General features: G+C 38.1%; 1 pseudogene; it reads left to right on the forward strand.

Annotated features, from left to right (window-relative positions):
- Positions 1-26,390, forward strand: part of LOC133242601 (ubiquitin-conjugating enzyme E2 variant 1-like) — a 47,542-nt pseudogene extending 21,152 nt beyond the window's left edge.
- The last annotated feature ends 1,095 nt before the right edge of the window (positions 26,391-27,485 follow it).

Below are 27,485 nucleotides of genomic sequence, written 5' to 3' on the forward strand. Positions count from 1 at the left end.
GTCTCTGCTTTTTAATACACTGTCTAGCTTTGTCATAGCTTTCATTCCAAGGGGAAGGAGTCTTTTAATTTCATGACTGCAGTCACCATCCACAGTGATTTTGGAGCCCATGAAAATAAAGTCTGTCACTGTTTACACTTTTTCCCCATCTGTTTGCCAGGAAGTGATGGCAAATAGCTCAGCTGGAATTCCATCACCTCCAGTAGCTTTTTTGCATAGTAAAGCTTCCCAAGTCTCATTTGACTTCACACTCCAGGATATCTGGCTCTAGGTGAGTGACTACACAATCATGGTTATCCAGCCCTTTAAGACCTATTTTGTACAGTTCTTCTGTGTAGTCCTGCCACCTCTTCTTAATCTCTTCTGAATCTGTTACATCCTTGCCATTTCTGTCCTTTCTTGTGCCCATCTTTGCAGGAAATATTCCCTTGGTATCTCTGATTTTCTTCAAGAGATCTCTAGTCTTAACCATTATGTTGTTTTCCTCTATTTCTTTGCATTGTTCACTTAAGAAGTCTTTCTTATCTCTCGTCTTCTCTGCAACTGTGTATCCAGTTGGTTATATCTTTCTTTTTCTCCTTTGCCATTGCCAACAAAGGTCCATATTGTCAAAGCTATGGTTTTTCCATTAGCCCTGTATGGATGTGAGAATTGGACCATAAAGAAGGCTGAGCACCAAAGAATTGATACTTTCAAACTGTGACGCTGGAGAAGACTCTAGAGGTTCCCTTAGACAGCAAGAAGATTAAAACAGTCAATCCTAAAGGAAATCAACCCTAAATATTCATTGGAAGGACTGATGTTGAAGCTGAAGTTCCAATACTTTGGCCACCTGATGCAAACAGCCAAACCATTGGAAAAGACCCTGTTACTGAGAAAGATTGAGAGTAATAGGAGAGAGGGGTGGCAGAAGATGAGATGGTTAAATACCATCACTGACTCAATGAACATGTGTTTGAGCAAACTCAGGGAGATAGTGAAAGACAGGGAAGTCTGACATGCTGCAGTTTATGAGTAGCAAACAGGCGGACATGACTTGGGGACTGGAGAACAAAGCAAAGTGAAAATATAGAGATTTTCATACTCCTTTCCCAATTTTAAGCCAATCCATTGTTCCATGTTTGGTTCTAACTGTTGTTTTTTGACCTGCATATAAGTTTCTTAGGAAACAGGTAAGGTGGTCTGGTATTTCAATCTCTTTAAGAATGTTCCACAGATTGCTGTGATACACACTGTCAAAGGCCTTAACATAGTCAATGAAGCAGAAGTAGATTTTTTTTTTTTCTGGAATGCCCTTTATTTCTTTATGATTCAATGAATGCTGACAATTTGATATCTAGCCTTTTGTAAATCCAGCTTGTACATCTCGGAGTTCTTGGTCCACTTACTGCTGAAGCCTAGCTTGAAGGATTTTGACCATAATTTTTCTGGCATGTGAAATGAGTAAAATTGTATGGTAGTCTGTACATTCTTTGGCAATGCCCTTCTTTGAGATTGGAATGAAAACTGACTTTTTCCAGTCTTGTGGCCACTGCTGAGTTTTCCATATTTGCTGACATATTGATGCAGCACTTTAACAGCACCATCTTTTAGATTTTAAATTGCTCAGCTGGAATTCAATCACCTCCACTAGCTTTTTTTTTTTTTTTTTTTTTTTGTAGTAATGCTTCCTGAGACCCACTTGACTTCATACTCCAGGATGTCTAACTCTAGGTGAATGATCATACCATCATGGTTATCCAGGTCATTAAGATCTTTTTTGTACAGTTCTTCTGTGTATGCTTGCCACTTCTTCTTAATCTCTTCTGCTTCTTTTAGGTCCTTTATTATGCCCATTCTTTCATGAAATATTCCCCTGATAGCTCCAGTTTTCTTGAAGAGATCTCTAGTCTTCCCCATTCTATTTCTCTATTTTGTTTCATTGTTCATTAAAGAAGGCCTTCTTATTCTCTGAAACTCTGCATTCAGTCGAGTCTCTTACCCTTTCTCCATTCCTTGCTTCTCTTCTTCCCTCAGCTATTTGTAAAGCCTCTCCACACAACCACTTTGCCTGCTGATTTTTTTTTATCTTTAGCATGATTTTGGCCACTGCATCCTGTACAACACCACCGACCTCCATCCAAAATGGTTTTTTCGGCACTTTGTCTATCAGATCTAACCCCTTGAATCTATTTGTCACTTCCACTATATAATCATCAAGGATTTTATTTAGGTCATAACTGGATAGTGTAGTGGTTTTCCCTACTTTCTTCAATGTACACCTGAATTTTGCAATAAGGAGCTCATTATCTGAGCAGTCAGATATATACAGTCAGCTCCCAGTCTTGTTTTTGCTGACTGTATAGAGCTTCTCCATCTTCAGCTGCAAAGAATATAACCAATCTGATTTTTGTACTGACCATCTTGTGATGTCCATATGTAGAGTCATCCCTAGTGTTTCTGGAAAAGGGTGATTGCTACGACCAATATGTTCTCATGACAAAACTATGTTAACCTTTGCCCTGCTTCATTTTGCATTCCAAGGCCAAACTTGCCTATTCCTCCAGGTATCTCTTGACTTCCTATTCTTGCATTCCAGTTCCCTATGATGAAAAGGACATCTTTTATGATGTTAGTTCTAGAAGATCTTGTAGGTCTTCATAGAACTGATCAGTGTATTTTCCTTGTATATTGAGGTGATCCTATGTTGAGTGCATCAATATTTACAATTATTATATCTTCTTCTTGGACTGATCCCATGATCATTATGTACTATCCTTCTTCTCTTTTAATGGTCTTTATTTTATATCTGTCTTATCTGATATGAGTATTGCAACTGCAGCTGTCTTTTTATTTCCATTCACATACAGCATCTTTTTCCATCTCATCACTTTCAGTCTGTATGGGTCCATAGGTCTGAGGTGGGTAACTTGTAGACAGCTTACATATGAATCTTGTTTTTCTAACCATGCAGCTTTTGGTTGATACCATTTAATCAATTTACCTTTAATGTAATCATCAGTATGTGTATTCTTACAGCCATATTCTTCATTGTTTTGAATTTAATTTTGTAGGCCTTTTTTCTTCCCTTCCTCTTTTATTCTCTCCTCTACTGGTTTGACTTCATCTTTAGCTTCATGTTTGGGTTTCTTTTTCTTTTGTATGTGTGTATCTATTGTAGTTGGGTTTGCTGCTCCCATGAGATTTGATATAACAATATATAACTGTACAAGGTTTTTGTTGTTGTTGTTGTTGTTGTTGTTGTTTTATGTTGCTAGTCTATTTACCACCTAGAGGAGTTCTTCTGGCATTTGTTGCAAAGATGACTGGTGACACTGAAAGCTCTTCACTTCAGTTCAGTCTCTCAGTCTTGTCCACTTTTTGCAACCCCATGAATGGCAGCACGCCAGGCCTCGCTGTCCATCACCAACTCCCGGAGTTCACTCAGACTCACGTCCATTGAGTCAGTGATGCCATCCAGCCATCTCATCCTCTGTCGTCCCCTTCTCCTCCTGCTCGCAATCGCTCGCAGCATCAGAGTCTTTTCCAATGAGTCAACTCTTTGCATGAGGTGGCCAAAGTACTGGAGTTTCAGCTTTTGCATCATTCCTTCCAAAGAAATCCCAGAGCTGATCTCCTTCAGAATGGACTGGTTGGATCTCCTTGCAGGCCAAGGGACTCTCAAGAGTCTTCTCCAATGCCACAGTTCAAAAAAATCAATTCTTCGGCGCTCAGCCTTCTTCACAGTCCAACTCTCACATCCATACATGACCACAGGAAAAACAATAGCCTTGACTAGATGGACCTTTGTTGGCAAAGTAATGTCTCTGCTTTTGAATATGCTATCTAGGTTGGTCATAAATTTCCTTTCAAGGAGTAAGTGTCTTTTAATTTCATGACTGCAGTCACCATCTGCAGTGATTTTGGAGCCCAGAAAAATAAAGTCTGACACTGTTTCCACTGTTTCCCCATCCATTTCCCATGAAATGATGGGACCAGATGCCATGATCTTCGTTTTCTGAATGTTGAGCTTTAAGCCAACTTTTTCACTCTTCACTTTCACTATCATCAAGAGGCTTTTTAGTTCCTCTTCACTTTCTGCCATAAGGCTGGTGTCATCTGCATATCTGAGATTATTGATATTTCTCCCGGCAATCTTGATTCCAGCTTGTACTTCTTCCAGTCCAGCGTTTCTCATGATGTACTCTGCATAGAAGTTAAATAAACAGGATGACAATATACAGCCTTGATGTACTCCTTTTCCTATTTGGAACCAGTCTGTTGTTCCATGTCCAGTTCTAACTGTAGCTTCCTGACTGGTATACAGATTTCTCAAGAGGCAGGTCAGGTGGTCTGGTATTCCCATCCCTTTCAGAATTTTCCACAGTTGATTGTGATCCATACAGCCAAAGGCTTTGGCATAGTCAGTAAAGCAGAAATAGATGTTTTCCTGGAACTCTCTTGCTTTTTCAATGATCCAGCAGATGTTGGCAATTTGATCTCTGCTTCCTCTGCCTTTTCTAAAACCAGCTTGAACATCAGGAAGTTCACTGTTCATGTATTGCTGAAGCCTGGCTTAGAGATTTTTGAGCATTACTTTACTAGCATGTGAGATGAGTGTAACTGTGCAGGTAGTTTGAGCATTCTTTGGCATTGCCTTTCTTTGCGATTGGAATGAAAACTGAACTTTTCCAGTCCTGTGGCCACTGCTGAGTTTTCCAAATTTGCTGGCATATTGGGTGCAGCACTTTCACAGCATCATCTTTCGGGATTTGAAATAACTCAACTGGAATTCCATCACCTCCACTAGCTTTGTTTGTAGCGATGCTTCCTAAGGCCCATTTGACTTCACATCCAGGATGTCTGGTTCTAGGGGAGTGATCACATCATCGTGATTATCTGGGTCATGAAGATCTTTTTTGTACAGTTCTTCTGTGTATTCTTGCCACCTCTTCTTAATATCTTCTGCTTCTGTTAGGCCCATACCATTTCTGTCCTTTATCGGGCCCGTCTTTGCATGAAATGTTCCCTTGGTATCTCTAATTTTCTTGAAGAGATCTCTAGTCTTTCCCATTCTGTTGTTTTCCTCTGTTTCTTTGCATCAATCACTGAGGAAGGCTTTCTTTTCTCTTCTTGCTATTCTCTGGAACTCTGCATTCAGATGCTTATATCTTTCTTTTTCTCCTTTGCTTTTCACTTCTCTTCTTTTCACAGCTATTTGTAAGGCCTCCCCAGACAGCCATTTGGCTTTTTTGCATTGCTTTTTCATGGGGATGGTCTTTATCCCTGTCTCCTGTACAATGTCACGAACCTCATTCCATAGTTCATCAGGCACTCTATCTATCAGATCTAGTCCCTTAAATCTATTTCTCACTTCCACTGTATAATCATAAGGGAATTGATTTAGGTCATACCTGAATGGTCTAGTGGTTTTCCCTACTTTCTTCAATTTAAGTCTGAATTTGGCAATAAGGAGTTCATGATCTGAGCCACAGTCAGCTCCCAGTCTTGTTTTTGTTGAGTGTATAGAGCTTCTCCATCTTTGCCTGCAAAGAACATAATCAATCTGATTTCGGTGTTGACCATCTGGTGATGTTCATGTGTAGAGTCTTCGCTAGTGTTGTTGGAAGAGGGTGTTTGCTATGACCAGTACATTTTCTTAGCAAAACTCTATTAGTCTTTGCCCTGCTTCATTCTATATCGCAAGGCCAAATTTGCCTGTTACTCCAAGTGTTTCTTGACTTCCTACTTTTGCATTCCAGTCCCCTATAATGAAAAGGACGTCTTTTTTGGGTGTTATTTTTTTTTTAATTTTATTTTACCTGTGGCGGATTCATTTTGATATTTGGCAAAACTAATACAATTATGTAAAGTTTAAAAATAAAATAAAATTTGGGTGTTAGTTTTAAAAGGTCTTGTAGGCCTTCATAGAACCATTCAACTTCAGCTTCTTCAGCGTTACTGGTCAGAGCATAGACTTGAATTACCGTGATATTTAATGGTTTGCCTTGGAAATGAACAGAGATCATTCTGTCATTTTTGAGATTGCATCCAAGTGGAGACAGGGATCAAGACCATTCCCATAGAAAAGAAATGCAAAAAAGCAAAATGGCTGTCTGGAGAGGCCTTACAAATAGCTGTGAAAAGAAGAGAAGTGAAAAGCAAAGGAGAAAAGGAAAGATATAAATATCTGAATGCAAAGTTCCAAAGAATAGCAAGAAGAGATAAGAAAGCCTTCTTCAGCGATCAATGCAAAGAAATAGAGGAAAACAACAGAATGGGAAAGACTAGGGATGTCTTCAAGAAAGTCAGAGATACCAAAGGAACATTTCATGAAAAGATGAGCTCGATAAAGGACAGAAATGGTATGGACCTAAGAGAAGCAGAAGATATTAAGAAGAGATGGCAAGAATACACAGAAGAACTGTACAAAAAAGATCTTCACGACCCAGATAATCACGATGGTGTGACCACTGACCTAGAGCCAGATATCCTGGAATGTGAAGTCAAGTGGGCCTTAGAAAGCATCACTATGAACAAAGCCAGTGGAGGTGATGGAATTTCAGTTGAGCTATTCCAAATCCTGAAAGGTGATGCTGTGAACGTGCTGCATTCAATAGGACAGCAAATTTGGAAAACGCAGCAGTGGCCACAGGACTGGAAAAGGTCCGTTTTCATTCCAATCCCAAAGAAAGGCAATGCCAAAGAATGCTCAAACTACCGCACAATTGCACTCATCTCACATGCTAGTAAAGTAAAGCTCAAAATTCTCCAAGCCAGGCTTCAGCAATACATGAACCATGAACTTCCTGATGCTCAAGCTGGTTTTAGAAAAGGCAGAGAAACCAGAGATCAAATTGCCAACATCCGCTGGATCATAGAAAAAGCAAGAGAGTTCCAGGAAAACATCTATTTCTGCTTTATTGACTATGCCAAATCCTTTGACTGTGTGGATCACAATCAACTGTGGAAAATTCTGAAAGAGATTGGAATACCAGACCACCTGATCTGCCTCTTGAGAAATTTGTATGCAGGTCAGGAAGCAAGAGTTAGAACTGGACATGGAACAACAGATTGGTTCCAAATAGGAAAAGGAGTACGTCAAGGCTGTATATTTTCACCCTGCTTATTTGACTTCTATGCAGAGTACATCATGAGAAACGCTGGGCTGGAAGAAACACAAGCTGGAATCAAGATTGCCGGGAGAAATATCAATAACCTCAGATATGCAGATGACACCAGCCTTATGGCAGAAAGTGAAGAGGAACTAAAAAGCCTCTTGATGATAGTGAAAGTGAAGAGTGAAAAAGTTGGCTTAAAGCTCAACATTCAGAAAACGAAGATCATGGCATCCAGTCCCACCACTTCATGGGAAATAGATGGGGAAACAGTGGATACAGTGTCAGACTTTATTTTTCTGGGCTCCAAAATCACTGCAGATGGTGACTGAAGCCATGAAATTAAAAGACGCTTACTCCTTGGAAAGAAAGTTATGACCAACCTAGATAGCATGTTCAAAAGCAGAGACATTACTTTGCCAACAAATGTTCATCTAGTCAAGGCTATGGTTTTTCCTGTGGTCATGTATGGATGTGAGAGTTGGACTGTCAAGAAGGCTGAGAGCCGAAGAATTGATGCTTTTGAACTGTGGTGTTGGAGAAGACTCTTTAGAGTCCCTTGGACTGCAAGGAGATCCAACCAGTCTATTCTGAAGGAGATCAGCCCTGGGATTTCTTTGGAAGGAATGATGCAAAAGCTGAAACTCCAGTACTTTGGCCACCTGATATGAAGAGTTGACTCATTGCAGAAGACTCTGATGCTGGGAGGGTTTGGGGGCAGGAGGAGAAGGGGACGTCAGAGGATGAGATTGTTGGATGGCATCACCAACTCGAGGGACATGAGTTTGAATGTACTCCAGGAGTTGGTGATGAACAGGGAGGCCTGGCACGCTGTGATTCATGGGGTCGCAAAGAGTTGGACACGACTGAGTGACTGAACTGAATTGAACTGAATGTTAAGTTTATTTATTATTCCTTCTGTTGTTTGTGCTTTTGGCATCATCACAAAGAATTCATTGTTAAATACAAAGTCACAAAGATGAGCCTCTAGGATTTTTTCTCAGAGTTTTATAAATTTGGCTCTTACATGTAAATCTTTGATGCATTTTGAGTTAAATTTTGTATACAGTATGAAGTAGAAGTGCTTTGCATTTCAATAGCCAATTAACCCTGTACCATTAATTTAAAAAACTGTTCTTTCCTTCATTCAATTGTGATAGCTTGTTTATTGAATATTAATTGACCATAAATGCAAGAATTTATCTTGGCTCTCAATTTGTTTTCATTAATCTTGTTTACTCTTATGCCCATACTACATAGTCTTCTTTGCAGTAGCTTTCTTTATAATTTTTGAAATATGGAAGTTTGACTCTTTTATCTTTGTTCTCCTTGTTTAAGATGTTTTGGCTATTCTTGGTCCCTTACATTTCCATATAAGTTTTTAAATCAGCTTTTTAATTTCTGCAAAGATGCCAGCTAGAAACTTAATAAGGATTGAAATGAACCTATACATCAATTTTGGAAATATTATCATCTTAACAATATTGTCTTCCAAATCTTTGAACATGGATAGCTTTCATTTATTCAGGCCTTCTTTAATTTTGTTTAGTAATTTTGTAGTTTTGGTGCACATGCATTACACTTATTCCATTAAATTTATTCATAGGTATTTTATTCTTTTAAATACTATCATAGATGAGGTTATTCCCTTAATTTTATTTTTCGAGTGTTCATTGCTAAAATGAAAAATTATATACATACAATTGATTTTTGCATATCAGTCTTATATCCTGCAACCTTTATCAACTCACTCATTAGCTTTAATAGTTTTTTTTAGTCAATTCTTTAGGATTTTCTATATAAAAGATCATGTCACATGCAACTAGAGACAGTTGTATTTTTTTCTTTCCAGTCTGGATGACATAATTTTTTTCTTGCTTAATTACCATGGCAAGAACTTCCAGTGCAATGTTAAATAGAAATGGTGACAAAAGACATTTTTATCTTGTTCCTCGTCTTAGGAAAAAAGCATTCAGTCTTTCATCATTAAACATGATGTTATCTGTGAATTTTACATAGATGCCCTTTATCATGTTGAGAGAGTTGCCTTATCTTCTTAAGATCTTGAAAAATTTTATCACAAAAGAGTGTTGGATTATTTTCAGGTGATTTTTTTGATATTTAGTGAGATGATCAAGATGTTTTTGCTGTCTATTCTATGAATATGGTGTACTACATTGATTGATATTCAGAAGGTGAACCAACTTTGCATTCCTAGAATTAATCTCACTTGGTTATAGTGTGCGATCTTATTTATGTGTTGTTGAATTCCATCTGTTAGTGTTGTGTTGAGGATTTTTACATCTATATTCACAAAGGACATTGGATTATAGTTTATTGTGATGTCATTGTAAGATTTAGATAACAGGATACATTAACTGGTTTCATGGACTGAATTGGAAAGTATTCTTTACTCTTCTATTTTTTGAAGGATTTATGAAGAATTGGAGTTAATTACTGTTTAAAATTTGGTAGAATTTACAGGTCAATTGGTCTTGGGCTTTTCTTTGTAGGAAGTCTACTTTTGACTAATTGAATCTGTTTACTTGTGATATGTCTAGGCAGATTTTCTATTTCTTCTTGATTAAGAGTCAGTAGTTTTTGTGTCTTTCTAGGAATTTTTCCATTTTGTCTGTAATATAATTTATTGGTGTGTAACTGTTCATGTTGCTGCTGTCGCTGCTGCTAAGTCACTTCAGATGTGTCCAACCATGTGAGACCCCATAGACAGCAGCCCACCAGGCTCCTCCGTCCCTTGGATTCTCCAGGCAAGAATACTGGAGTGGGTTGCCATTTCCTTCTCCAATAACTGTTCATAGTATTCCCTTATACTCCTTTTATTTCTATAAGGTGAATAGTAATGGTCTCTTTTTCACATGATTTTAGTAATTTGAGTCTACATTCTTTTTTTGCTATGCCAGTATAAGCAATAGTTTGTAAATTTAGTCTTTCCAGAGAACCAATATTTGATTTTGTTGACTTTCTCTGTTGTTTTTCTGTTCTCCATTTCATTTTTCCCACTGTAGTCTCATTAATTTTGTTAATTAATATATTTGTTTGGGGCTTAGTCTGCTCTTACTTTTCTAGTTTCTTCAGGTAGAAATTTAGGTTATTGATTGGTAATCTTTCTTCTTTTTAAATATAGACATTTACAGTTAAAATTGTCCCTCTGAGGAGCTGCTTTTGCTGCATCCTATAATTTCTGGTATGTTGTTTATTCATTTTTATTCTTCTCAAAGTAGTTTGTAATTTCATGTGATTTATTATTTGATCCATTGGTTATTTGAGTCTGTTGTTTAACTTTCACTTATCTGTGAATTTCCCAAATTTCCTCCTGTGACTGATTTCTTTTTTTTTCCTAATTTAATTCGATATGGCTGGAAAATATACTTTATGTGATTTGAATCTTCTTAAATATATTGAGACATTTCATGGTTTAACATATGATCTGTTCTGGAGACTGCTCCATGTCACCTGAAAAGAATTTGTATTTTGCTGCTATTGGATATGTATCTGTTAAGACTAGCTGATTTATAATGTTATTCAAGTCTTATTTTGTTGTTGTTGTTGATTTTATGCCTAGTTATCCTGCTTGTGTGCTCATTCACTTCATTAGTGTCCAACTTTTACTGACCCTATGGATTGTAACCCTCCAGGCTCCACTGTCCATGGAATTTTCCAAGCAAGAATACTGAAGTGGGTCACCATGCCCTTCTCCATGAGGTCTTCCTGATCCAGGGATCAAACCTGCACCTTCTGCATCTCCTGCATTGTATGTGGATTCTTTACTGCTGAGCCATCTTTGATCTATTATTAAAAGTGAGGTACTGAAGTCTTCAATTATTATTATTGAATTGTCTATTTCTCCTTTCAGTTTTATTTGCTTTATTTTTCTTTTAGGATTTTTGGTTAGGTTCATATATGCTTATAATTGTTACTTCTTGTTGATGGATTCACTTTTTATCATTGTGAAATGTACCTTTTTAGTCTCTTATAACAATTCTTGTCTTGAAATGTATTTTGTCTGATACAGCTCACATTTGGTTATTATTTTAATATATACTATTTAGTACATTTTTCATCATTTTATTTTTAATATATTTATTATTTAAATCTAATTTTTTTTTTGACAGCATACAGTTGGGTGATATTTTTAATCCATTCTGCCTATCTCATCATTTTAATTGCAATTTTAATGTATTTACATTTACTTTTGTTATTAATAAGCTAGGATTTATGTCTGAAATTTTGAGCTTTATATGCTTTTTTTCCCCTCAGCTCCTCCATTCCATCTTTCTTTTGTGTTAAATAGATATTTTCTACAGTATTATTTTAATTCCCTTATTGTTCTTTTACTATATTTTTTCTATTTTTTGTCTCAGCAATAACCCTAGGAATGATATTTTATATATTATAAAAATCTAGTTCAAATTGATACCAACTTAATTCATTAGTATGCAAAAACCTTGCTTCTATAAAACTCTATTATTTCCCCCATTTGTTCCATTCTCTCCTCCAGAGTTTATCATTTTTTTTTCATTTTTTGTTGTTTATTTACTTATGTTTTGAAACTAATTTTGTAAAGTCTGTATTCTATGTCTTTTTTTAATTTTTTAATATAAATTAATTTTTTTCAATTGGAGGTTAATTACTTTACAATATTGTATTGGTTTTTCCATACATCAACATGAATCTGCAACAGGTATACACGTGTTCCCCATCCCGAACACCCCTCCCTCCTCCCTCCCCATACCATCCTTCTGGGTCATTCCAGTGCACCAGCCCCAAGCAATTAATATCATGCATCGAACTTGGACTGGAGATTCGTATCATATATGATATTACACATGTTTCAAGTCATTCTCCCAAATCATCCCACCCTCTCCCTCTCCCACAGAGTCCAAAAGACTGTTCTATATATCTGTGTCTCTTTTCCTGTCTCGCATACAGGGTTATCATTACCATCATTCTAAATTCCATATATATGAATTAGTATACTGTATTGGTGTTTTACTTTCTGGCTTACTTCATCTGTATAATAGGCTCCAGTTTAATCCACCTCATTAGAACCGATTCAAATGTATTCTTTTTAATGCCTGAGTAATACTCCATTGTGTATATGTACCACATATCTCTTATCCATTCATCTGCTGATGGACATCTAAGTTGCTTCCATGTCCTGGCTATTATAAACAGTGCTGCGATGAACATTGGGGTACACGTGTCTCTTTCAATCCTGGTTTCCTCAGTGTGTATGCCCAGCAGTGGGATGGCTGGATCATAAGGCAGTTCTATTTCCAGTTTTAAGGAATCTCCACACTCTTCTCCATAGTGGCTGTACTAGTTTGCATCCCCACCAACAATGTAAGAGGGTTCCCTTTTCTCCACACCCTTTCCAGCATTTATTGCTTGTAGACTTTTGGATCACAGCCATTTTGACTGGCATGAAATGGTTCCTTATTGTGGTTTTGATTTGCATTTCTCTGATAATGAATGATGTTGAGCATCTTTTCATGTATTTGTTAGCCATCTGTACGTCTTCTTTGGAGAAATGTCTATTTAGTTCTTTGGCCCATTCTTTGATTGGGTCATTTATTTTTCTGGAATTGAGCTGTAGGAGTTGCTTGTGCATTTTTGACATTAGTTGTTTGTCAGTTGCTTCATTTGCTATTATTTTCTCCCATTCTGAAGGCTGTCTTTTCACCTTGCTTATAGTTTCCTTTGTTGTGCAGAAGCTTTTAAGTTTAATTAGGCCCCATTTGTTTATTTTTGCTTTTATTTCCAGTATTCTGGGAGGTGGGTCACAGAGGATCCTGCTGTGATGTATGTCGGAGAGTGTTTTGCCTGTGTTCTCCTCTAGGAGTTTTCTAGTTTCTGGCCTTACATTTAGATCTTTAATCCATTTTGAGTTTATCTTTGTGTATGGTGTTAGAAAGTGTTCTTGTTTCATTCTTTTACAAGTGGTTGACCAGTTTTCCCAGCACCACTTGTTAAAGAGATTGTCTTTAATCCATTGTATATTCTTGCCTCCTTTGTCAAAGATAAGGTGTCCATAGGTGCGTGGATTTATCTCTAGGCTTTCTATTTTGTTCCACTGATCTATATTTTTGTCTTTGTGCCAGTACCATACTGTCTTGATAACTGTAGCTTTGTAGTAGAGCCTGAAGTCAGGCAGGTTGCTTCCTCCAGTTCCATTCTTCTTTCTCAAGATAACTTTGGCTATTCGAGGTTTTTTGTATTTCCATACAAATTGTGAAATTATTTGTTCTAACTCTGTGAAGAATACCATTGGTAGCTTGATAGGGATTGCATTGAATCTATAGATTGCTTTGGGTAGTATACTCATTTTCAATATATTGATTCTTCCGATCCATGAACATGGTATATTTCTCCATCTATTAGTGTCCTCTTTGATTTCTTTCACCAGTGTTTTATAGTTTTCTATACATAGTTCTTTAGTTTCTTTAGGTAGATATACTCCTAAGTATTTTATTCTTTTCATTGCAATGGTGAATGGAATTGTTTCCTTAATTTCTCTTTCTGTTTTCTCCTTATTAGTGTATAGGAATGCAAGGGATTTCTGTGTGTTGATTTTTATATCCTGCAACTTTACTTTATTCATTGATTAGTGCTAGTAATTTTCTGGCAGAGTCTTTAGGGTTTTCTATGTAGAGGATATGTCATCTGCAAGCAGTGAGAGTTTTACTTCTTCTTTTCCAATTTGTATTCCTTTTATTTTTTTTCTGCTCTGATTGCTGTGTCCAAAACTTCAAAAACTATGTTGAATAGTAGTGGTGAAAGTGGGCACCCTTGTCTTATTCCTGACTTTAGAGGAAATGCTTTCCATTTTTCACGATTGAGGATAGTGTTTGCTGTGGGTTTGTCATATATAGCTTTTATTATGTTGAGGTATGTTCCTTCTATTCCTGCTTTCTGGAGAGTTTTTTATCATAAATGGATGTTGAACTTTGTCAAAGGCTTTCTCTGCATCTATTGAGATAATCATATGGCTTTTATTTTTCAATTTGTTAATGTGGTGTATTACATTGATTGATTTGTGGATATTGAAGAATCCTTGCATCCCTGGGATAAAGCCCACTTGGTCATGATGTATGATCTTTTTATTTTTTATTATTTTTTTTGATGTATGATCTTTTTAATGTGTTGTTGGATTCTAATTTCTAAAATGCAAAAGATACAAAAGAGACCTTAGCAAAAATCAACAATGCCAAGAGCTGGTTCTTTGAAAGGATAAATAAAATTGACAAACCCTTAGCCATGTGTTCACTGAAGCCTCTTCTCAGTTAATATATAGGTCAACTAATGATTGGACAAAGATTTTCAAACACCTGGATCTGTTACATCTCTCAGCCTTTGTCTGGAGGTTCTTTGGGTATATGTGTTATGGCCTATTTCAATTTCTGCTTCCTCAGAGCCTCTACAGAAGTCATAAGTATCAAGTTAATACCTTCTTGAGTCTTTTCTGAGCATGCACACCATTCTCTGAATGCACATAGCCCAGTGCATGCTTGTGGTTTCCAAATCCTCAGGGATACTTTAAAGCTTTTCAAAACCCCTGTGGACATCCCATTTTACAGCTATTCATTTTAAGATTTTTAGTTAGTCTAATATTTGTCCAATTTGTTGTGCACCATCTCAGGCACCTGTGAAGTTAAGTTATTGCCTTTGACTGTTTCTGACAAATATCTCTGAGGGAAAAAGGCTTTTCCACTGGACAAACTCTGAGTCAAGTCAAATAAAGACAACTTAGCAAGGAAAGGCTACCAGCAAACCACCAGAGAAGTCAAATAGTGAAAACTGTCTGGGGAGGAAGCTTTGAAAGAATTTGCTTCCCATTCTTCCACCCCTAGTGGCCACCAGGCTGATAGTTTTTACCATAAGTTGGATGTCTTTGAGTTCAAGAATACTATAGAGATGGAAGTAGAGGGTGGAAATATGGCAAATAATGACAATAAACACTATTCTCACTGTGATTCAGCTGTTTTTTTCCTCGAGTCTCTTGACTTTCCTAATTGCTTCAAATTTTTTATTAATTTCAAGAGTTCTGAAAAAGCTGATTCTGACTTTTTAAAAATTAGTGTTCTCCATTGATTTTATGGAGTAGAGAATTTTCAGAGGACCTTACTCTGCCATTTTCAGCAATGTTACCTTGCTTACATTTTAAACATAGTTAATTGTGCTAACCCCTTCGTGGATCACAGCCTTGTCATGGTCAAGAGGCTTGCATAACTCAGTGAAGCTATGCACCATGCCATGCGGGGCCACCCAAGATATGGCCACTGGAGAAGGGGATGGCAAACCACTCCAGTATTCTTGCCTTGAGAACCTCATGAAAGGTATGAAAAGGCAAGAAAATATGACACCAGAAGATGAGTCCCCAGGTTGGAAAGTGTCCAATATGTTGCTAGAGAAGAGCAGAGGGCAGTTACTACCAGCTCCATAAAGAATGAGGTGGCTGGGACAAAGTGGTAAAGATGTTCAGTTGTGGATATGTCTGGTGGTGAAAATAAAGTATAATGCTGTAAAGAACAATATTACATAGGAATCTGGAATGTTAGATGCATGAATCAAGGTAAATTGGACATAGTCAAGCAGGAGATGGCAAGCATGAACATCAACATCTTAGGAACAGGTGAAGTAAAATGGATGGGAATAGGTGATTTTAATTTGGAGGACAATTTATCTACTACTATGGGCAAAAATCCCCTATAAGAAATGGAGTAGCCCTCATAGTCAATGGAAGAGTCTGAAATGCAGTACTTGAATGCAGTCTCAAAAATTAAAGAATGATCTTAGTTCGTTTCCAGGGTAAACCCTTCAACATCACAGTAACCCAAGTCTATGTCCCAACAACTGATACCAAGGAATCTGAAACTGACCAGTTCTATGAAGACTTATAAGACCTTCTAGAACTAACATTAAAAAAGGTGTCCTTTTCATTATAGGGGATTGGAATACAAAAGGAGGAAGTCAATAGATACCTGGAGTGACAGGCAAGTTTGGCCTTGGAGTACAAAATGAAACAAGGCAAAGGCTAACAGAGTTTTGTCAAGAGAATGCATTGGTCATAGCAAACACCCTCTTCCAACAACACAAGAGAAGACTCTACACATGCACATCACCAGAGGGACAATATCAAAATCAGATTGATTATATTCTTTACAGCCAAAGATGGAGAAACTCTATACAGTCAGCAAAAACAAGACCAGGAGATGAATGTGGCTCAGATCATGAGCTCCTTACTGACAAATTCAGACTTAAATTGAAGAAAGTAGGGAAAACCACTACACTATCCAAGTATGATCTAAATCAAATCCCTTATGATTATACAGTGGAAGCAACAAAAAATTCAAAGGATTAAAGATGATAGACAGAGTACCTGAAGAACAATGGATGGAAGTTCATGACATTGTGCAGGAGGCAGTGATCAAGACCATCTCCAAGAAAAATAAAAGCAAAATGGTTGTCTGAGAAGGGCTTGCAAATAGCTAAGAAAAGAAGAGAAACTAAAGACAAAGGAGCCAAGAAAAGATATACCCATCTGAATATAAGTTCCAAAGAATAGCAAGGAGAGATAAGAAAGCCTTCTTCAGTGATCAATGTGAAGAAATAAAGGAAAAAACATAATGGTTAAGACTAGACATCTCTTCAAGAAAACTAGAGATACCAAGGGAACATTTCATGCAAAGATGGGCATAATAAAGGACAGAAATGGTATGGACCTAACAGAAGCAGAAGATATTAAGAAGAGGTGGCAAGAATACACCAAAAACTACACAAAGTAAAGGTCTTAATCACTGGTATACACATAATAATAGTCACTCACCTAGAGCCAGACATCCTGGAATGTGAAGTCAAGTGGGCCTTAGCAAGCATTATTAAAAAGAAAGCTGGTAGAGGTGACAGAATTCCAGCTGAACTATTTAAAATCCTAAAAGATTATGCTGCCAAAGTGCTGTACTCAATATGTCACCAAATTTGGAAAACTCAGCAGGGGCTACAAGACTGGAAAAAGTCAGTTTTCATTCAAATTTCAAAGAAGGACAATGCCAAAGAATGTTCAGACTACCGGACAATTGTGCTCATTTTGCAATCTAGTAAGGTCAAGCTCAAAATCCTTCAAACTAGGCTACAGCAGTACGTGAACTGAGAACTTCAGGATGTACAAGCAGAGTTTACAAAAGGCAGAGGAACAAGAGATCAAATTGCCAATCTTCTTTGGATCATAGGTAAATCAAGGGAGTTCCAGAAAAACATCTACTTCTGCTTCATTGACTACCCTAAAGCCTTCGACTCTGTGGAAATGGAAGGAAGTGAAGTCGCTCAGTCATGTCTGACTCTTTGCGACCCCACAGACTGTAGCCTACAAGGCTCCTCTGTCCACGGCATTCTCCAGGCAAGAGTACTGGAGTGGGTTGCCATTTCCTTCTCCAGAGGACCTTCCCGACCCAGGGATCGAACCCATGTCTCCTGCACTGTAGGCAGACGCTTTACTGTCTGAGCCACCAGGGAAGTTCTTTTAACTCTGTGAATCACAACAAACTATGGAACGTTCTTAAAGAGATGGGTATACCAGACCACCTTATCTATCTCCTGAGAAACCTGTGTGTGGGTCAAGAAGTAACCATTAGAATATTATCTATCTCCTGAGAAACCTGTGTGTGGGTCAAGAAGTAACCATTAGAATATTACATGAAACAACTGACTGGCTAAAATTGGGAAAGGAATATAAATCTGTATATATTGTCAGCCTGTTTATCTAACTTCTATGCAGAATACATCATGGGAAGTGCCGGGCTGGATGAATCACAAGCTGGAATCAAGGTTTCCAGGAGAAATATCAACAACCTCACATATATAAATGATACCACTCTAACAACAGAAAGTGAAGAGGAACTAAATAGTTTCTTGATGAAAGTGAAAGAGGAGAGTGAAAAAGTTGGCTTAAAAATCAACATTCAAAAAACTAAGATCATGGCATCTGGTCCTATCACTTCATGACAAACAGAAGGGTGAAAAGTGGAAGCAGTGACAGATTTTATTTTCTTGGGCTCCAAAATCACTGCAGATCATGACTGCAGCCATGAAATTAAGAGACATTTGCTCCTTGGAAGGGAGGCTAAGACAAGCCTAGACAGAATATTAAAAAGCAAAGACAGCACTTTCCTCACAAAAGTCCATATAATCGAAGCTATGGTTTTTCCAGTAGTCTTGTACAGATGTGAGAGTTGGACCATAAAGAAGACTGAGCACTGTATATTTGATGCTTTTGAATCATTGTGCCAGAGTCTTCACTCTTAAGAGTCCCTTGGAATACAAGGAAATCAAACCAGTAAATCCTAAAGGAAATCAACACTGAATATTAACTGGAAGGACTAATACTGAAGGTAAAGCTTTGGCCACTTAAAGCAAATAGCCTACTCATTGTATAAGATCCTTATGCTGGAAAAGTTTAAAGGCAGAAAGAGAATGGGTGAAACAGGATGAGATGGTTAGAAAGCATCACTAACTCAATGGACATGAATTTGAGGAAACTCTGGGAGATACAGAAGCCTTGTTTGCTGAAGTCCATGGGTTCACAAAGAAGTGAACACAACTTAGCAACTGAACAACAAAGTGTGCTAAATTTGATCTGGAATTATAAAAGCAGTAAATGCATGAATAATTCCTGTTGAAAGACACATTTTGATAAAATTATACTACAAAATGATACAAATCAAGTGTCTGTTAGTCACTCAGTCATGTCCAACTCTTTGCAACCCCATGGAATGCAGCCCACCAGGCTTCTCTGTCCATGAGTTTCTCCAGGCAAGAATACTGGTGTGGGTAGTCATTTCCTTCTCATTAAGTAGCAGTTCTCAAAAAGTAAATGAATACTTTTGATTTTTTTATAGCCTTTCATTTTTGTATACTATCAAAATCTATATCTAAGATGAATTTCAGGCACAAGAATAAAATTTAATCTCTTCTACTTTTAAGTTTGGCAAATATTTGTTTTCTCCCTGTATTTTCCATTAATAATAAAATATTTTTCACAAACTTATCTCACTTTATTTCAGAGTATTAAATTAGTGCTTCTCCAATTTATTTTCAGCTGTCCCATCTGCAAAAATCCCTGCCTTTAACAGGATTAAAAATTAAGTTCCTATTCTACATACTCAGTTCTAAGTACTTTCATTTAATTTTTCTTACTCCACAATGCCTTGGGCATCAGAATATATAGCAGAATTCTGCATTAAGTAAACAATATTGCCCCACAAACCAGAACTGAAAGAGACACGTGTACCTCAATGTTCATTGCAGCACTGTTTACAATAGCTAGGACATGGAAGCAACCTAGATGTCCATTAGCAGATGAATGGGTAAGAAAGTTGTGGTAAATATACACAATGGAATGTTACTCAGCTATTTAAAAGAACATTTGAGTCAGTTCTAATGAGGTGGATGAAACTGGAGCCTATTATACAGAGTGAAATAAGTCTGAAAGGAAAACACCAATACAGTATATTAATGTATATATATGGAATTTAGAAAGATGATAACCATGATCCTATAGGCAGATACAGCAAAAGAGACACAAATATAAAGAACAGACTTTTGGACTCTGTGGGAGAAGGCAAGGGTGGGATGATTTGAGAGAATAGCATTGAAATATGTATATTACCATATGTGAAATAGATGACCAGTCCAAGTTTGAGGCATTAACAGGGCAATCAAAGCCAGTGCACTGGGACATCCAGAAGGATGGGACGGGGAGGGAGGTGGGAGGGGGTTCAGGACAGGGGGACACATGTACACTCATGGCTTATTCATGTCAATGTATGGCAAAAACCACCACAACATTGTAAAGTAATTAATCTCCAATTAAAATAAATAATTTAAAAAAAATAATGGTGCCTCACAATGACTACAGATGCAATTTACACCTTTCCATTTTAGGAAATACCATCAACCTGTCCCAAGTGAAGGTTATTTAATCTGCTTTGAAGTGGAAGGTTAGAGATAATATGTACTGCCTTTTCCTTGGGATATTGGTGAAAGGGAGAGTGTAACATGAATTCCTAGAACAATGGCAGTTTCAGATACTCAGGTTTGCTTTGTGCATGTTCTAGACTCCTAGAGTAGAAAGAAAAAAGGTCACAGTATATAAAGCAGTTGAAAGTATATCATAATATGTACTGCCCTCATTCTAATCTCAGTATTCATTATTGTAACTCACTAGTCAGTCACATACTTTCTGTTAGCTGTGCACAATATATTAAGAGATTTGTTGGCTTCAATATGGTTCAAAGTCAAGATAAATCTGGAAAATAGTACTAGTATAACCACCAAAATGCTCTGCCAGAATAGTTCCCTAAAAGTCTTATAGCTAAAAACCTTTTTTATTACTTAAACAGACCAATAAGTATTGAGTTGGAGAACAATTTTTAATATATTAACTTTGTTTCAATAAATGTTTATTGAGGCTCAATATACAGAGAAACATACTAGGCACAATTGTGGGCCTTAGATGAAAGAAGCAGATACAGATGAAATGACATTGAGTCTCTACCTTCTGGGAACTTACATCTAAGAAAGGGAAATGTAACACCAAAAACAACACACAAGGTAAAATGTGGGAAGTACCTATGAAAGGTACCATCAGTTCAGTTCAGTTCAGTCGCTCAGTTGTGTCCGACTCTGCGACCCCATGAATCACAGCACACCAGACCTCCCTGTCCATCACCAACTCCCGGAGTTCACTCAGACTCACGTCCATCGAGTTAGTGATGCCATCCAGCCATCTCATCCTCTGTTGTCCCCTTCTCCTCCTGCCCCCAATCCCTCCCAGCATCAGAGTCTTTTCCAATGAGTCAACTCTTCGCATGAGGTGGCCAAATTACTGGAGTTTCAGCTTTAGCATCATTCCTTCCAAAGAAATCCCAGGGCTAATCTCCTTCAGAATGGACTGGTTGGATCTCCTTGCAATCCAAGGGACTCTCAAGAGTCTTCTCCAACACCACAGTTCAAAAGCATCAATTCTTCGGCACTCAGCCTTCTTCAGAGTCCAACTCTCACATCCATACATGACTACAGGAAAAACCATAGCCTTGACTAGACGGACCTTTGTTGGCAAAGTAATCATCAGAGCACTCCAAACATGTACAGGAGGGTTGAGAGACACAGTTTCATTTGAGATGGACCATGGAGTATGGATAGGATTTTTCACTAAGGTGGGTATAAGCATTACATGTTGGAAGAAACAGGAATCCAGAGTGACCTGTACCTTGAGTACCTGCAGGAGAGGAATAAGAAAGACTTGGAAACCAGTTGAGGACAGATCAAGAGGGACCTTGAAGGCAAGAATAGTTTCTATTTTATTCTATGAGCAATGGGAAATCACTGGCTGATATTTTTAAAGAAAGGGACTGACATGAAAGAGGTTGCACTTTGGGGAATTCTGTCTTAAGGTCATGTACCAAAGGAATTATACAGCTGAGTGGTAGAAGGCAGGGCAGATAACAATGAGACATCAGATGAGACATTGCAAGGGCCTGGATGATGATAATTTAGTACAGAACAACACTGCAACAAGAAAGGTTTGAGTGTGCCCTAGTTCATCACCATTCCCAGGCCTCTACTCCTCTATATGTATTGTCATCTCACTATATAGCATCTAGTGAATTCTGTTCAAGTTTTCTCTCCCTCTCCTGAAACTGATCTATTCTCAACCTCAGGGCCTATCTTCAGTCCCAGTACTCCTGGGTATTGCTTTATGTTTTCAGCACATAATCATAGGGTGTTAGAGCTCAAGATAACACAACCAATCTAACTTGACTCTAGGCTATTTGACTCTAGTTTTTTTGTTCTTTTTTTTTTTAATTCTGTACACCATGATGAGGAAACTCAGAGAGGAAAGTAACCTGCCCAAAGCTGTGTGTAGAGTTTGGGTCTAAAAGGAAGCTGGAGGAAAACAGACTTAAGGAATTAAGATCATCACAATGTTCCTTCCTCTGGATTACACTGCCATGTCCTCAAGCTGTTACCTCTGAGCAAACTTTAGGCAGCAGGGTGTTGGGTTGGTAGCATCTAATTATATCCAGCCCTGTTTATCAAGTTGTAGTCAGAATTGCATGTCCTCAGCCTCTTCCAGGAACACTATATTCTCCTTAGTTAAACTTAGTCCCCAGCTATCAGAACAGGTGGTACATGGAAAGATCCTGAGAAAGCATCACTGTGGACAGAAGGCCAAAATGTTGGGGTCTTGAGGAAATCAGGTTACTGAGAGGACTGAGTAAAAGAGGAGCTCTTGGAGTCCCTATCAGACAGGATATAAGGGACTAAATGAATGCCTGGTAAAACATATCTAAGAAAGTATGAAGGAGTTTGAAGAGAGGAATGATAGGATAATGATTTCAGATGGGAAAATATGAAGAACACAATTAGGTTTAGAGAAATGTATGGGAGTAATGTAACTAAGAGCTGGTGGCAATGATTCTCAGAAGAATCTTTTTACCAAACAAATTGTATGCTGAGCCTCTTCCAATAAAGAATTTTTAAAAGAAAAGTGTATTTTATTAACATTAATCTATAAAATGCAATTTTATTTAATTCATATTACAAAATTAATCAAAATTATCAAAAGTTAAATAACACCTGTATTTGAGGGTTTTGTTCAACCAAAATTTGCACAATTTTAAAACTGCAAACAAAACATTTTCAGGCTTTCTAGATCATTGTTATGAGACCCAAGAATCCACAGGACGTACATTAAACCACCAGCTTAACACATGTCTTTTCCTTGGGTTGTTGTTGTTGTTGTTCAGTCACTCAGTATTGTCCAACTCTATGCAACCCCATGGACTGCAGCATGCCAGGCTTTCCTGTCCTTCACCATCACCCGGAGTTTGCTCAAACTAATGTCTGTTGCGGAGAAGGCAATGGCACCCCACTCCAGTATTCTTGCCTGGAAAATCCCATGGACAGAAGAGCCTGGAAGGCTGCAGTCTATGGGGTCACTGAGTGTTGGACACGACTGAGTGACTTCACTTTCACTTTTCACTTTCATGCATTGAAGAAGGAAATGGCAACCCACTCCAGTGTTCTTGCCTGGAGAATCCCAGGGATGGGGGAGCCTGGTGGGCTGCTGTCTATGGGGTCGCACAGAGTCGGACATGACTGAAGTGACTTAGCATAGCATAGCAATGTCCGTTGAGTTGGTTATCCCATCCACTATCTCGTCCTCTGTCATCCCCTTCTCCTCCTACCTTTAATCTTTCCCAGCATCGCATCAGGTGGCCAAAGTATTGGAGCTTCAGTTTCAGCATCAGTCCTTCCAATGAAAATTCAGGGTTGATTTCCTTTAGAACTGACTAGTTTGATATCCTTGCAGTCCAAGGGACTCCAGAGAGTTCTGTAGCACCACAGTTCAAAAGCATCAATTCTTTGGCACTCAGCCTTCTTTATGGTCCAACTCTCACATTGGTACACGACTACTGGAAAAACCATGGCTTTGACTATATAGAACTTTGTTGCCAAAGTAACATCTCTGTCTTTTAATATGCTGTCTAGGTTTGTCATAGCTTTTCTTCCAAGGAGCAAAAGTAATTCACCATTTAATAAAGAACTCCAAAGAAAGGTCTTTAAGAAGTGAATGAATAAATGTTTAACAGAGAAATTGCAGACAGTAGAACCTCTTTAAAAATGTCAAAGCACTGAGGGTAGTGTGGGTGGCAGATGATTTGAAAATAAATATCATACTAAATATTATAATTTTATATCTAAAAAAATGAAATGGACCCTATTGTTTTATAGTATAGAATACAAAATAAAGCCTGGCAAAAGCTTCCTGGCTAGTGGGGTATATGAAAATGATAGGACATAATTATTAAAGACAGCAACATTGTTGTAGCTATGTCATGTCTGACTCTTTTACAACCCCATGGACTGTAGACCACCAGGCTCCACTGTCCATGGAATTTCCCAGGCAAGAATACTGGAATGGGCTGCCATTTCCTTCTCCAGGGAATCTTCCTGACTAAGGGGTCAAACCTGCATCTCCTACATCGGCAGGCAGATTCTTTACCACTGAGCTGCTAAGGAAGCCCAGAGAGCAATGTTTCCCTTACCAAAAAGCCATATCAAAATTCTGGTGGGGACATTAAATTTGTATGTTTATAATCTATAGGCATGAGAATTATAAAGGATGAAAACACTATTTTAAAGCATACAGTGTTCTTAATAATAGCATTAAATTTGATGCAGCTTTGAGAGTGCATGATTGCCAACTTATCACCATCCAAATTAACATGAAGTGTTGTATGTCCCTAAGGAAAGGGTTTATATGGGAGGAACCATGGACAAAGCAGTATTCAGGGAACAAGGTTATGCACTGGAAGTGAGGGTTCAGATAAAAAGGTAGACTGGTGCTACCAAGAGCCCACTAAGTAAACTTTCTCAGTATATACATTATACACTGGGTTATAAAATCAACCAAAATTTTTTTTCTTTAACAAAATAATTTATTGGTTTTGGATCACAAAATATAGGGAAGACACGAGGGCGATGCCTGTGACCCCTTGGCTGGAACTTCTCTTCCAGAGACACTTTTTGGGCATTCTCTCACATCCTAACAACTGCAGAGTATAGTATCCAACCACGTGGGAAGCATGAACAGACTCCCTTTAAGTCATACCAATCCCTTCCAATAGTCTTCCAGCTCACTTCTGCCAATATTGCAACTGGACTGGTTGAAAACCAACCAAATTTTTTAAATCAATCTTGATGCAACATTTAATTACTGATATGCATTCTAATAGCACCATCTTGTGGAATATAGTTGAAATTCATGCATGTCTTTAGGTGACTGCTCAGTCAGTGGTTCTCAAAGTGTGGTTCGTGGACCCCTGGTGATACTTAAGACATATTCAGGGAGTCCAGCTAATTTCATAATAATACTAATATGTCATTTGCCTTTTTCAATGTGTTGGATTTGTACTGATGCAACTAGTGAGTAAAGCTATGGACACTTTAGCATGAATCATGGCAATGGTCCCAAATTATATTCTTCATTGCTATGCATTTAAGGAAAACCAAAAGCTTTTTCTACTTAAGAGTTTCCTTATGATGAAGTAGCAAGAAAAAATGGGGTGACACTGCTGAAAGACTCAATGTACAGCAATTCAATTTGTACACTTTGCTTTTAAGAAATTCCTCCAAGAACCGAGTGAAATGAAGTCGCTCAGTCATGTCCGACTCTTTGTGACCCCATGGACTGTAGCCTGTCAGATTTCTCCATCCATGGAATTTCCCAGGCAAAATACTGGAGTGGGTTGCCATTTCCTTCTCCAGGGGATCTTCCCGACCCAGGGATCGAACCTGGGTCTCCAGCACTTCAGGCAGACTTTTTACCGTCTGAGCTATCAGGGAATCCCTCTAGGAATTGAGGAATCTCTGCAAATAGCAGACATTTGTGAGCATTGCAGATAAGAAGCTTGTATTTTAATCTTCCCTCCTCCACCCATTAGCTTCAAGATTCAGGATTTTGAATCTCTGTAAAGGGGCTATATCTAGGAGTTGAAAAGTTGTGAGGATTAAAAGCTGGATATAATGGCCTGTTTAAGTTGACTCTGCTAGTGCCCTCCCTTCCCCCCTGTGCCAAAGTCCCTTGTAATTTTTGACTGTTAGAAAAACCTGAAGAAGGCCAGAAAGAAAGAGGAGATTTCACAGTTAGCTGTGGTCTAGAAAATGATGAACATATGACAGAAGATGGAAAGGGATAGTAACTGTTTATGAAAAATGGATATATAGCCTTAAAACAGAACGTGGACCCAAATATCCAAAATCACTCTCTTTTGTAAGATTTGTAACAAAAATAGTATGAATGTAATTAATAGTTCTAATGGAGTGGTGAGTCAAAGAACCACCTTGGTGCTAGCAAATGGCAGAATTCCTTTTGCATCAAAGTGGTCTTGCAAAAGCTTTATTGATGTCAAAGAGCTTAAAGGGGCTTCCCTGGTGGCTCAGATGGTGAAGAATCTGCCTGCAATGCAGGAGACCTAGGTTTGATCCCTGGGTTGGGAAGATCCCCTGGAGAAGGGAATGGCAACCCAGTCCAGTATTCTTGCCTACAGAATTCCATGAACAGAAGAGCCTGGTGGTCTACAGTTCATGGGGTTGCAAAGAATTGGACATGATTGAGTGACTAACACTTTCACTTTTAAGACTTCAATGATGTCTAAAGAAAATATAATAATTCCCCAGCCACCTGAAGGATAATGTTACAGCAACTAATCAAAAAGAAAAACCACAGCCTCACCCCTCAGTTATATTTAAACTGTCTTTATTTTCCACAATCATAATTTTTAATGATATGCCTTGTAGACCTCAAAATACTGGAAAGAAAGTTCTCGTTCAAAGGCAATTGTGTGTTCTAGTTTCATTCTTTTACACATGGCTGACCAGTTTTCTCAGCACCACTTGTTGAAGAGACTGTCTTTTCTCTATTATATATATTTTACCTCATTTGTTAAAGATAGCTGTCCATAGGTGTATGGATTTATCTCCAGGCTTTATATATTGTTTCATTGATCTATATTTCTATTTTTGTGCAAGTACCATACTATCTTGATGGCTATACTATAGTATAGACCTGACTTGCCTCTTGAGAAACCTGTATGCAGGTCAAGAACGAAGAGTTAGAACTGCACATGGAACAACAGACTGGTTCCAAATAGGAAAAGGAGTACATCAAGGCTGTATATTGTCACCCTGCATATTTAACTTCTATGCAGAGTACATCCTGAGAAACTCTGGGCTGGAAGAAGCACAAGCTGGAATCAAGATTGCCGGGAGAAATCTCAATAAGCTCAGATATGCAGATGTCACCACCCTTATGGCAGAAAGTGAAGAGGAACTAAAAAGCCTCTTGATGAAAGTGAAAGAGGCAAGTGAAAAAGTTGGCTTAAAGCTCAATGTTCATAAAACTAAGATCATGGCATCTGGCCCCATTACTTCATCAAAAATAGATGGGGAAACACTGGAAATGGTGTGAGACTTTATACTGGGGTGCTTCAAAATCACTGCAGACGGTGATTGCAACCATGAAATTAAAAGACACTTACTTCTTGGAAGGAAAGTTATGACCAACCTAGATAACATATTAAAAAGCAGAGACATTACTTTGCCAACAAAGGTCCGTCTAGTCAAGGCTATGGTTTTTCCAGTGGTCATGTATGGATGTGAGAGTTGGACTGTGAAGAAAGCTGAGCACTGAAGAATTGGTGCTTTTGAACTGTGGTGTTGGAGAAGACTGTTGAGAGTCCCTTGGACTGCAAGGAGATCCAATCAGTCCATTCTAAAGGAGATCAGTCCTGGGTGTTCATTGGA

This window comes from Bos javanicus, chromosome X (assembly GCF_032452875.1).
Source record: "Bos javanicus breed banteng chromosome X, ARS-OSU_banteng_1.0, whole genome shotgun sequence".
NCBI lineage: Eukaryota > Metazoa > Chordata > Mammalia > Artiodactyla > Bovidae > Bos > Bos javanicus.